Source organism: Pecten maximus, unplaced genomic scaffold, assembly GCF_902652985.1.
Source record: "Pecten maximus unplaced genomic scaffold, xPecMax1.1, whole genome shotgun sequence".
Classification (NCBI taxonomy): Eukaryota; Metazoa; Mollusca; class Bivalvia; order Pectinida; family Pectinidae; genus Pecten; species Pecten maximus.
This window is the reverse complement of record NW_022979579.1, coordinates 467,902-481,852: the sequence shown is the minus strand read 5'-3', so window position 1 is coordinate 481,852 and position 13,951 is coordinate 467,902.

Below are 13,951 nucleotides of genomic sequence, written 5' to 3'. Positions count from 1 at the left end.
ATGAATGAAAATATGAAATGTCGATGTTTGGGGTTTTCATTTTCTTCATTTAACACCTAACCCTATCCCTTTACTTTCGGATAATCAAGTCAGTTTTTTGTTGGCAAGGATTGCTGGTAAAGGGGAACATTTGACAAGAAAACCAGTTAATTATGATTATTAATTATAAAAATAGAGTCAAAACGCAGCATTTATGTTGCATAAGTCCACTGACATTAAATGCTTTATAATTTGCTTAATAATTATGATAATTAAATGATTTAACTTTTGCCAGAAAGCTTGTACTATATGCATCAAACTAAAAAAAAAAGAAATTCAAACCCTCTCTTACTTTTTCCACAATTCAAATTTTCTGGGTTGTGGATTTTTGCTGCATAAAGCACCCCAAAAATAGGGGTCTAGACTTTTTCGATTTCTCAAAATCCAGAAAGAGAAGAAGTTTGAGATTCTGGAAATCACTAAAGGACATGTCAGAGCAACTTTCTGTGAAGTTTGGGCCTAAACGCCCCATTGTTGCAAAAGGTACAGAGTATTTAGTAAAAAACAGGAAAAAAGACTCGAAAATCTCCGCTCGGTTGGACGTCTGCATTATATTCCGCAAGTCGATTTTTTTGGGCTGATTTTTTCCAGTTTATAAAAAACAGGGGGTTAGCAGAGGTCTCAGTGATAACCCCGAGGGTTAGCCAAACCCTCTAGATAAAAAGGAAATTTCATTTTAACCCTCATTTATAAAGGCATAGGGTTTAACCATTGGACTTTTGCAGCATAAATATTTTCAAACTCTAACCCTACTACTTTACAATAGAGATATTTTTTAAAAATTTTCAAAAGTTGTACATATCGTCTAACTCTAGCATTTAATTGATTTTTTTCTCCTAACCCTCTATTCAAATTCCAGAGGGTTAGGTTTTAAAAAATGGACGCGAAGTTGTCAACATAGGAAGCCCATGGTTCTAATTAGGGTTAGGGTTAGGGTTAGGGTTAGGGTTAGGGTTAGGGTTGGGTTAGGGTTAGGGTTAGGGTTAGGGTTAGGGTTAGGGTTAGGGTTAGGGTTAGGGTTAGAACCATGGCCGTTAAGTGACAGAATTTTTCTGAACTCTGTGGACGTTTGCAACATAAACTGCCACATTTTGGCCCTGTTGCAACATAATCGAATTATGTGGCAAAAAATGGCCGCGAAAATGGCCTTTTTCAACATAGAACGTCCATCTCATGGACGTTTATGTGGAAAGACAGAATTTTAATTTTTTCAGCCTCTGAACGTTTTTTTCATAATTGTGTGTTTAGGGTTAGGGTTAGGGTTAGGGTTAGGGTTAGGGTTAGGGTTAGGGTTAGGGTTAGGGTTAGGGTTAGGGTTAGGGTTAGAACCATGGCCGTTAAGTGACAGAATTTTTCTGAACTCTGTGGACGTTTGCAACATAAACTGCCACATTTTGGCCCTGTTGCAACATAATCGAATTATGTGGCAAAAAATGGCCGCGAAAATGGCCTTTTTCAACATAGAACGTCCATCTCATGGACGTTTATGTGGAAAGACAGAATTTTAATTTTTTCAGCCTCTGAACGTTTTTTTCATAATTGTGTGTTCAAAAGTGCTCATTAACCTGATTCTAAAACTCCAATGTTGGTTAAAAAAAAACAACAATTTTTTTAGTTATGATGATATGAAAAAAGTGTTTGTTGCAATATGCCACTTTTATTTCAGTGATAAAAAAATGTTTAATAATTGTTTTACCTAGAGGGTTAGAAAGTGTTTTTGATCTTTGATTTAATTTTAATTTTTTATTTCGATATCTCTTAAGACAATGTAGAGGGTTAGGAAAACACATGTGTTGCATATGGCCAATTGGGCTTGTGCAACATAATTAAGAAGGTTAATTAAGGTTAATTAACACTTGCTATTTATAGATATTGCGTGCAATTATGAGCGAGAGACCTTATTAAACAATGTCCTAAAAAATAAAAAGTTAAAACCTCTTTTTAAATTTTTGGTGGATTTTTTTGTTGCTTCTGTAGTAATAAAACTGCCATATAAAAAAATTCTGTTTGTTTTCTTTACAAATAAACCTAGAAATTAATAGCCTATACCAGTGTGTAATGTTATATTCACTGAAAATCAAATTTCGGTATGATTTTTTAAAATTGTGAATGATATATGTTGATTTTTGACATTTCTTTATGATAAAAACTGTTTAGCGTCATTCCCATTTTCTATTTCACGGTTTTTTCGTTGATTATCAATAGTCTACACCTGGAACTATTTTTTTTTAATTTTTGTCTTTTTTTTCCTTGCTTTTTTTAGCGATAGATTTGATATAAAACATGGTTATCTCACCAACATTCAAAAAAAATCCTAGCGATTTTTTTTGGGGCCATTTCCAGAAATTTGTTCGGTAAATCTCTTTTGTAGATGCTTATGAAATACACGTATAGATTTTACATCGATATTTGCAGAATTAAATAAAAAAAATATATTTTCGATTTTCGGGTATTTGGTGTTGTGATACCATACCAGGTTGGACATTTGCAACATTTTCCAACCCTGTGATTAACATATTGTTTTATGTTGCAATAGTCCTATTTTGTAATGGTACAAGCGACCCTAGGGTTAGGTTATGTTGCAAAAGGACTACTTGTTGCAACATAATCTAACCCTAATCACAGGGTTAAATTATGTTGCATATTGTTATGTTGCAAAAGGTAGTGTTATTGCAGGGTTAGGGTTAGGGTTAGGGTTAGGGTTAGGGTTAGGGAGGGTTAGGGTTAGGGTTAGGGTAGGGAGGGGGGGAGGGTAGGGGTAGGGTTAGGGGGAGGGTGTAGGGTTAGGGTAGGGTTAGGGGTGAGGGTGGGGGGTTAGGGGAGGGTTAGGGTTGGGTTAGGAGGGTTAGGGTTAGGGTTAGGGTTAGGGGAGGGGTTAGGGTTAGGGGTTAGGGTTAGGGTAGGGTTAGGGTTGGGGGGAGGGGGAGGGGGAGGGGGAGGGGGAGGGGTGAGGGGTAGGGGGAGGGGGGGGAGGGGGCGGGGGAGGGGGAGGGGATTGATGTTGGCGGGGAGAGGGGGGGAGGGGAGGGGGAGGGGAAAGGGGGAGGGGGAGGGTGAAGTGGTGAGGGGGTGAGGGGGAGTGGGGGAGGGGGTAGGCTGGGAGGGTTAGGGTGGAGGGGGGAGGGGTTAGAGAGGAGGGTGGGGTCGGAGCGGGGGCCGGGAGGGAGAGGGGGAGGGGGAGGGGGAGGGGGAGGGGGAGGGGGAGGGGGGGGGAGAGGGGCCGCATGGGGTGGGGGGTTGAGGGGGAGTGGTCTTGTGAGGGGAGGGGGCTAGGGGGAGGGGGAGGGTGAGGGGTAGGGGGAGGGGTAGGGGGAGGGGGATGGGGGAGGGGGAGGGGGAGGGGGAGGGGGAGGGGTGAGGGGGAGGGGGAGCCAGGGCGGAGGAAGGGAGGGTGAGGGGGAGGGTTAGGGTTAGGGTTAGGGTTAGGGTTAGGGTTAGGTTAGGGTTAGGGTTAGGGTTAGGGTTAGGGTTAGGGTTAGGGTTAGGGTTAGGGTTAGGGTTAGGGTTAGGGTTAGGGTTAGGGTTAGGGTTAGGGTTAGGGTTAGGGTTAGGGTTAGGGTTAGGGTTAGGGTTAGGGTTAGGGTTAGGGTTAGGGTTAGGTGGGTTAGGGTTAGGGTTAGGGTTAGGGTTAGGGTTAGGGTTAGGGTTAGGGTTAGGGTTAGGAAAATGCCCACTTTATGCAGTAAAAGGTGGTCCTTTTTCTGCATAAGATGCCCATTTTTTTCTGCATAAACTTTTGGTGGGTATTTTTCTGCATAAACTGGGCATTTATTTGCATAAACTGGGCATTTTTCTGCATAATGTGGGCATCTGCATAAGTTGATTTTAATCATTATTTTCCATGTAAGAAAATTTTTTTGACCATTTAGACCATGTTTTTAAGAAAAAAAATTTATTCAAAACGTGTTTACTCATTAAAATTTTTGATGTTTTTGGGCCGAAAAAATGACATTTGAAGAACAATTATGCGGATAAAGGACCATGCCTGGGGTTAATATTTAATCATGTTTTATTCTCAGAGGGAATGTTTTACTATTTGAAAACATATTAAAAAACATAATCTATAATTAAAAATTAGAAAAAAGTTGTATGGAAAATGTGACTCTGCTCTAATCACGGGTATGCAGAAAAATGACCACATTATGCAGTAAAAGCATAACCATTCGATTGTCAAAAATTAATTGACAATTATATCGGTTGGTAACTTTGTTGGATGAAAGATTTTACAACAACAATTAATATGGCACAGAAAAACCATGAAAAAACACATATTTGATACCCGTGATTAGAGCATAAAAAATGGGTATTTGTTAAATGTCGTAGCAAGAAACATTAATTATATTTTCTTGCTCGAAAAGCCAATGTTGCAACGAAGGGTTGCTTAAACTTTGAATTTAAAAAAACCCCGAGCGAAGCAACAGCTCTGAATTTTCATAAAATTGATATTTTGTCGTTTTGAACAGTACTTTGGGGCTTTATTTCTTTTAAAACATTTGGTGGACATCACTAAACACAGACATCGATAAAACTATAATAATGAGATGATTTGTAGTGCTTTTTTTCCCATTTAAACATTAAATTTCATGAGAAAAGGCCACATTCTGCAACAGATAAAATGTGACCGATATCCAGTTTTTCTCTCGGTAAAAGAATAGAGTTGAATGAAAATAATCACATATCCAAAGTTGGATTGAAAAAAATGGCCAAAAAATATTTTTTTGATTATTTCATTTTTTTGAAATTGGTGTTGTGTATCCTATAATGTTTATGCAGAAAAATGACAATGGTACCAGGGTTAGATAACAAGATACGTAATAAGATGGTTTTTCCACATTTATCAACAGTATTAAGAAATAACAGCTTGCGCTTAAAAGAAAATTGAAAGTTTTATGCTTACAAATGCTTCGTTTTCTAATGGTCATTTTTCTGCATAACCTAACCCTAACCCTGTAATGTTATGCAGAAATATACCCTAATGCTTTTATTTGATCAATTTTAACATTTGATAAAGGTTCTGCGAAAATACGACATCATCTCCCCTCGATTTCAGATAATTATCAGAGAAAAATCCGCAGTTTGTTTTTCAAATTAAGATATAAGAGTGTGGTCCTATTTCTGCATAAGCTAACCCTACTCCCAAGCTTATGCAGCAAAAGGACCATATGCAATTTTTCATTGATCCTACCATGAAATAAGGGTTATTTGTGGAAATAAGGAATCAGTTGAGCTTGAACTTCATTAAATTCAGAACTAAAACCAGCGAGGAAATGTGTTTATTAAGAAAAATAGTGATGGTCCTACTTCTGCATAAGCTAACCCTACTCCCAGCCTCATGCAGAAAAAGGACCATATGTCATTTATCATTTATTTCACCATCATATAAAGGTTATTTTCTAAAAAACAGAAACCTTTCAACTTTATTTTCATTAATTTCAGAACTAAAACAAGCGAGGAAATGTGTTCATTAAGAGAAAAGGCGATGGTCCTATTTCTGCATAAGCTAACCCTACTCCCAAGCTTATGCAGCTAAAGGACCATATGCAATTTATCATTTATCCTACCATGAAATAAGGGTTATTTGTGGAAATAAGGAATCAGTTTAGCTTGAACTTCATTAAATTCAGAACTGAAACCAGCGAGGAAACGTGTTTATTAAGAAAAATAGTGACGGTCCTACTTCTGCATAAGCTAACCCTACTCCCAGCCTCATGCAGAAAAAGGACCATATGTCATTTATCATTTATTTCACCATCATATAAAGGTTATTTTCTAAAAAACAGAAACCTTTCGACTTTATTTTCATTAATTTCAGAACTAAAACAAGCGAGGAAATGTGTTCATTAAGAGAAAAGGTGATGGTCCTATTTCTGCATAAGCTAACCCTACTCCCAGCCTCATGCAGAAAAAGGACCATATGCCATTGATCATTTACTTCACCATCATTTAAAGATTATTTGCGAAAATATCGAAACCTCTCAACTATGTTTTCAATAAATTCAGAACTAAAACAAGCGAGGAAATTAGTTTATTGAGAAAAAAGGTTATGGTCCTATTTCTGCATAAGCTAACCCTACTCCCAGCCTCATGCAGAAAAAGGACCATATGTCATTTATCATTTATTTCACCATCATATAAAGGTTATTTTCTAAAAAACAGAAACCTTTCAACTTTATTTTCATTAATTTCAGAACTAAAATAAGCGAGGAAATTAGTTTATTGAGAAAAAAGGTTATGGTCCTATTTCTGCATAAGCTAACCCTACTCCCAGCCTCATGCAGAAAAAGGACCATATGCCATTGATCATTTACTTCACCATCATTTAAAGATTATTTGCGAAAATATCGAAACCTCTCAACTTTGTTTTCAATAAATTCAGAACTAAAACAAGCGAGGAAATTAGTTTATTGAGAAAAAAGCTCATGGTCCTATTTCTGCATAAGCTAACCCTACTCCCAGCCTCATGCAGAAAAAGGACCATATGTCATTTATCATTTATTTCACCATCATATCAAGGTTATTTTCTAAAAAACAGAAACCTTTCAACTTTATTTTCATTAATTTCAGAACTAAAACAAGCGAGTAAATTAGTTTATTGAGAAAAAAGGTGATGGTCCTATTTCTGCATAAGCTAACCCTACTCCCAGGCCATGCAGAAAAAGGACCATATGTCATTTATCATTTATTTTACAAGAAATATAGGCTATTTGTTTTCAAAAGGCTAGTTTAAGTTCCGAATTAATAGAAATGATGTTGAAAACATTGATATCATGAAGAAATTAAATGAAAAATGGTATATGGTCCTTTTACTGCATAGGCCTGGGAGTAGGCCTGTGAGTAGAATTAGCTTATGCAGAAATAGGACCATCACCTTTTTCCTTTATAAACACTTTTCCTCGCTTGCTTTAGTTCTGAAATTAATAAAAATAGAGCGGAGGTGATTCATTATTTTCACAAATAACCCTTTTTTTCATGGAGAAATAATGACAAATTGCATATGGTCCTTTTTCTTCATAAGCTAACCCTACTCCCAGCCTCATGCAGAAAAAGGACCATATGCAATTCATCGTTTATTTCAACATCATATAAAGATTATTTGCGAAAATATCGAAACCTTTTAACTTTGTTTTCAATAAATTCAGAACTTAAACAACCGAGGGAAGGTGTTTATAAAGGGAAATAGTGATGGTCCTATTTCTGCATAAGCTAACCCTACTCCCAGGCTATGCAGTAAAAGGACCATATGCCATTTTTCATTTAATTTACAAGAAACAAAAGCTACTTGTTTTCAATAGGCTAGTTTTAGTTCTGAATTTAAAGAAATGAAGTTAAAAACATTGATATCATGAAGAAATTAAATGAAAAATGATATATGGTCCTTTTGCTGCATAAGCCCGGGAGTAGACCTGGGAGTAGAATTAGCTTATGCAGAAATAGGACCATCACCTTTTTCCTTTATAAACACTTTTCCTCGCTTGCTTTAGTTCTGAAATTAATAAAAATAGAGCTGAAGTGATTCATTATTTTCACAAATAACCTTTTTTTTCATGACGAAATAATGATAAATTGCATATGGTCCTTTTTCTGCATGAGGCTGGGAGTAGGGTTAGCTTATGCAGAAAAAGGACCATCACCTTTTTCCTTTATAAACACATTCCGTTGCTTGTTAACGTTCTGCATTTATTGAAAACAAAGTTAAAAGAATTCTATATTTTTGCAAATAACCTTTATGTGATGGTGAAATAAATGATAAATTGCATGTGGTCCTTTTTCTGCATGGGGCTGGGAGTAGGGTTAGCTTATGCAGAAATAGGACCATCACTTTTTCCCTTTATAAATACATTTCTTCGCTAGTTTTAGTTCTGAAATTGATAAAAATAAAGTTGAAATGTGTACTTTTAGGGAAAATAACTTTGATATCACGGTAAGATACATAATAAATGGCATTAAGAAAACAAGTCATGGTCATTTTTCTGCATAATTTAACCCTACTCCTAAATAATGACATCGAAAATAAAGTCTGTATGTGTGTGTTTTTTTCTTTAAAATTGGACTGATATGGACTGCTTCTGATACTAGGAATAAGTTTTCATGATTTTTTTCTTTATAAAAGCAAAGGAAATTCTAATCATCGGGATGTGTCCTTTTTCAACATAACAATAAGAAAGTTAAAATTTATGTTTGTAATATGACATAAACATTGTTTCTCGTCGCTTTTTATATGTAAGTAATGGTAGCAATGCTTTCGAGGTAAATTAATAGTATTTTGAAGTTAAAAAATGTTAACCCTGCATATGGTCATTTTTCGGCATATATATTTGAAGGCATATGCCTTAGGTGAAAAATTTGAAATTTTAAAAAATTTCTTGGAATCAACTTTAAATGATGTAAATCGATTAAGCATTCAATAGGCTTTGTATAACTGCTGAAATATCCTAAAAATTAAGCGTATTTATAAAGATATACGGTGGCATTCTATTTAGGAATGCATAAATTTAGAAGAAAAAATCAACTTATAAAAGGGAGAACTAATAAAAGGGGTTATAGTATATGACAGTGTGAATCTAAATCTACAATAAACCGGCAAGAAAAATTCAGATTATCGTTAAAAAAGTGGTTTTACAAGCCCTTGCAAAAGGGTATTTTTCTGCATAAATTATTTTTGTTTGCTTATAAATTTTGTGTCTCTTGATATTATTCTTCAAAATTATGGTTTTTCATGGTTTTGATAAAAGGGAAACAGTAAAACTTCAGTGTTTAATTTCTAAATCTTCATTTCCAAAAAAAAAAATGGGGGGATTTTAACAATTTCAACAGAGGATATTTTCGTGAATTTAGCGAGTGGAAATGTCTACTAGGGCGCAAAATTTGCGCTAGGGTACCACAAATCTGAAACTATGCTTAGATTTTCGATATCTGCTTTACTTTTGAAGAAATGAATGAATGATGTTTTTGCAAATTTTCCCAAAATATTGCAAAAATTTCATTCTTTGATAAGTGCCATAGATTTGGTTTGTTTGAATGATAATTTATATCAAAATGATTGGCTTGGCATTGTCTTCAGCATGATACCAATTGGTTTTAGTAGATATTTAGTTTGGAGAATACACCAGCGTTTAAAATTCCAGGGTTAGAATTGTGCAGAAAAAGGACCAATTTATAAAAATCTAATCGTTCCTCTAACACTTGAATATATCTTTAGAATTTTAATTTGGCCAGTTTCTCTGGATCTTTCTGGAGACATTGATACCTAATTTGATAATATTCTTTGAATTTTTGACCCTAACCCTAGCTTTTTCTGGAGGGTGGTATTTTTCTGCATAAACATGCGTTTTAGGAGGGTCTGGGAAAATGGCATATTTCAAAAAGTAGATGACATAAAAAGATCTAGATTGCGGTTTTTTAAAGAAGAGATGTCAAACAAACTTTCTGTGAAGTTTGAAGGCTCAATGATTATTTTTGAGAAAAAAACAGCTGTTTTAGGGAAAAACGCGACCTGTGCATCGATTTGGGCCAGTTCAGAAGACTACTGCATATAACCCGACATATCGATTTTTTTGACCAGCACCATTTACTCCACTTTTCGATCTGGAAGGTTCCAGGAAGGTTAAAAATTAATTTTAGGGGTTAAAAAAGGTTCAAATAACGACATTAAAAAAAATTCAGGTGAAAAGAATAATTTTTTTGTTTTTTGTTTATTTTGCTTTTTGCTTAAATTGTGTTTATTTTGACTTCCGTTGATACTAGAAATATGTTTTATTATTCTTTTCCTATATAAAAGCAAAGGAAATTCTAATCATCAGGTTGTGTCCTTTTTCAGCATAATGATATGAATGTGTTAAAACGGACGTTTGTGATATGACATAAACATTGTCTGTCGTCGCTTTCTATCTGTAACTGATAGTAACAATGATTTCGCAGTATATTCATAGAGTTTTAAAGTCAAAAAATGTTAACCCTGTATATGGTCATTTTTCGGCATAAATATTTTAAGGGTATGCCTTAGGTGAAAAATATGATTTTTTTAAAAAAGTTCTTGGATTCAGCTTTAATCGACGTTAATCGATCGAGTATTCAAGAAGCTATGTATAACTGCTAAAAACTCAGTTTAAATAGATGTATTTACAAAGATATAGAGTAACATCCTATTTCAGCCTATAGCCAGCGATACTTCCAAATAATAATGGGTGTAATATTCATATCAACCAACCTTAAACTGTTATATATGTCAAATATTGTCCAAAATGATGTATCCTACAAGAATATATACTTAAATAGGCGGAATGTTGAGTATTTTAGAAAAATGTTATCACTTTTACATCATTTTTTTCAAAATTGACCAGACATTTGACATTATACAAAGGGACCTAATTTTTTTATTAATCGACATAGAAGTTTAATTAATGTCTTATTTCGTCCGTTATGTTGTATATTACATGAACACATACATAAATATGTGGTATGTTGATTATTTTTGAAAATTTCAATCTTATTTAAGTATAACGCCAGCGTAATTGCCATATAGTAATGGGTCTTTTAACATTATCAACTCAGCTTAAACTGTTATAAATGTCTAATATTGTCCATAATGCTGTATATTACAAGAATAAATACATAAACAGGAGGAATGATGAGTATTTTAGAAAAACTGTATCCATTTTACATCATTTTTCTCAAAATTGACAAATTTTGCATTATATAAAGAGACCTGATTCATTTATTAATCAACATAGAAGTGTTATCAATGTCTTATTCTGTCCGTTCTGTCGTATATTACATGAATACAAACTTAAACATATGGTATTTTGAGGATTTTGAAAAATTTTTGTGTTATGTTATTTTTTCACAATAGGACCAGAAATGAGGTATTATATGAAGGGACCTGATTTCTTTATTACCCGACCTAAAACTGTTATTTATGTCTTATTTTGTCCGTTATGTTGTATGTTACATGAATATATCTATTAATATGTGGTAAGTTGATTATTTTAGAAAATTTTGATTTCACTTTTTTGATCTTTTTTCACAAAAGGACAAAAATTTTGACATTATATAAAGTGCTATAATTTCTATATTACTCGATCTAAAACTGTTATTGATGGCTTATTCTGTTCGTTTCAATGTATATGACATTAATATATACATGAATATGTGCTAGGTTGACTATTTCATAAAATTTCGTGCCTCACTTTTTCACACTTTTTCACAATTTGACCAAAAATTTGGCCTTACATGAAGTGAACTAATTTCTATATTAACCGACCTAAGATTGTTATTTATGCCTTATTTTGTCCGTTATAGTGTATGTTACATAAATATATACATATATATGTGGTAGGTTGATTATTTAGAACAATTTTGAGTTCACTTTTTTTATCCTTTTTCACAAAAGGACAGGAAATTTGACATCATATGAAGTGCTATAATTTCTATATTACTCGACCTAAAACTGTTATTGATGGCTTATTCTGTTCGTTTCAATGTATATTACATTAATATATACATAAATATGTGCTAGGTTGACTATTTCATAAAATTTCGTGCCTCACTTTTTCACACTTTTTCACAATATGACCACAAATTTGGCCTTACATGAAGTGAACTAATTTCTATATTAACCGACCTAAGACTGTTATTTATGTCTTATTTTGTCCGTTATAGTGTATGTTACATAAATATATACATAAATATATGGTAGGTTGATTATTAAGGAAAATTTTGATTTCACATTTTTTATCTTTTTTCACAAAAGGACCAGAAATTTGACATCATATGAAGTGCTCTAATTTCTTTATTACTCGACCTAAAACTGTTATTGATGGCTTATTTTCTTCGTTTTAATGTATATTACATTAATATATACATGAATATGTGCTAGGTTGACTATTTCATAAAATTTCGTGCCTCACTTTTTCACACTTTTTCACAATATGACCAAAAATTTGGCCTGACATGAAGTGAACTAATTTCTATGTTAACCGACCTAAGACTGTTATTTATGTCTTATTTTGTCCGTTATTGTGTATATTACAATAATATATATATAAATATATGGTAAAGTGAGAATTGAAGGAAAGTTTAGTTCCACTTTTTAGATATCCATTCACCTGGAGGAATAATGATAATGATTGGTATAATTTTAATATCAATTCAACCTATTCATATATTATCAGTATCATTCTCGCTGAAATAAGATGAAATGCTTATTTACAGATTGAATAATATTGAATTATGATGTTTATTTAAATGTTTTTTTACAATGGGCATTTAACCACATAAAGTCATGAGTAGGGTTAGAGCTTACATAATGTGCAACTATGCAGCAAAATGCCCATGGGCATTTAACCACATAAGTTCAGGAGTAGGGTTAGACTTACATAATTTCACATATGCAGAAATATACCCACTGGGCATTTTACTGCATACAGACAGGGTTAGGGTTAGGGTTAGGGTTAAGCAGAAAAATGCCCAGTGGGCATTTCTGCATAACTCAATGTAACACACATGTGAATTCTTTGGCAGAAAAAAAAATCAATTTATAATAAAAAACCAATAAAACTGTTGAAACATATAATAATTGAGACCTAAAACTACCATAAAATGGAAAGAACAATTGAGGTTATCGTCGAAAAAATAGTTTTACAAGCACTTGAAAAAGGGCATTTTTCTGCATAAACTTATTTTGATTGCTTATAAAAAAAAAATCTCTGGCTATTATTCTTCAAAATTATGGTTTTTCATGTTTTTTTTAAAAGGGGAACATAAAAATGTCTTTGTTTTTCCAAAATCTTCAATTTGAAATTTTTTTTTTTTTGCATTTTTTAAAACTACAACTGCAGATATTTTCGTGAATTTAGCGAGTGGAAATGTCTACTAGGGCGGTAAATTTGCGCTAAGGCACCACAAATCCGAAACTATGCTTAGATTTTCGATATCTGCTATACTTTTGAAGAAATGGATGAATGAATTTTTTACGAATTTCCTCAAAAAGTTGCAAAAATTTCATTCTTTGATAAGTGCCATATGTTTGGCTTGTTTGAATGATAATTTATATCAAAATGATTGGCTTGGCATTGTCTTCAGCATGATACCAATTTGTTTTAATAGATATTTAGTTTGGAGAATACACCGGCGTTTAAAATTCCAGGGTTAGACTTATGCAGAAAAAGGACCAATTTATAAAAATATATTCCTTCCTTAAACACTTGAATATATCTTTATAATTTTAATTTGGCCAGTTTCTTTGGATCTTTCTGAAGGCATTGCTATCAAGTTTAATAATATTCTTTGAATTTTTGACCCTAACCCTAGCTTTTTCTGGAGGGTGGTATTTTTCTGCATAAACATGCGTTTTAGGAGGGTCTAGGAAAATGGCATATCTCAAAAAGTAAATGACATAAAAAGGTCTAGATTGCGTTTTTTCAAAGAAGAGATGTCAAACAAACTTTCTGGGAAGTTTGAAGGCTCAATTATTATTTTTGAGAAAAATACAGTTGTTTTAGCAAAAAACTCGACCTGTGCATCGATTTGGGCCAGATCTGTGGACTACTGCATATAACCAGACAACTTCATTTTTTTGACCATCAATATGTCCATATTTTTCGATGCAGAGGGTTAGAAGAGGGTTAGAAATTAGGTTTTGGGGTTAGAAAAGATCGAAATAACGACACAAAAAAAAATCCCAGTTCGATGTTATAAAGGGTATAGGATTAGAGGTGGTCCTCTTCTGCATAACTTTTTTTCATGCCCTAACCCTCAAGATTTCCGGTCGTTATATTTCGAAAAAAAAAAGTGTAATTAACTAATTTTGAGCCAACAGAAGGCTGTCCTAGAAGATTTTCTAAACCCTCTAAGTATTATATTCACATTGGAAAAAATAAAAGTTATGCAGAAAAAAGTGGTCCCATGTGATCAT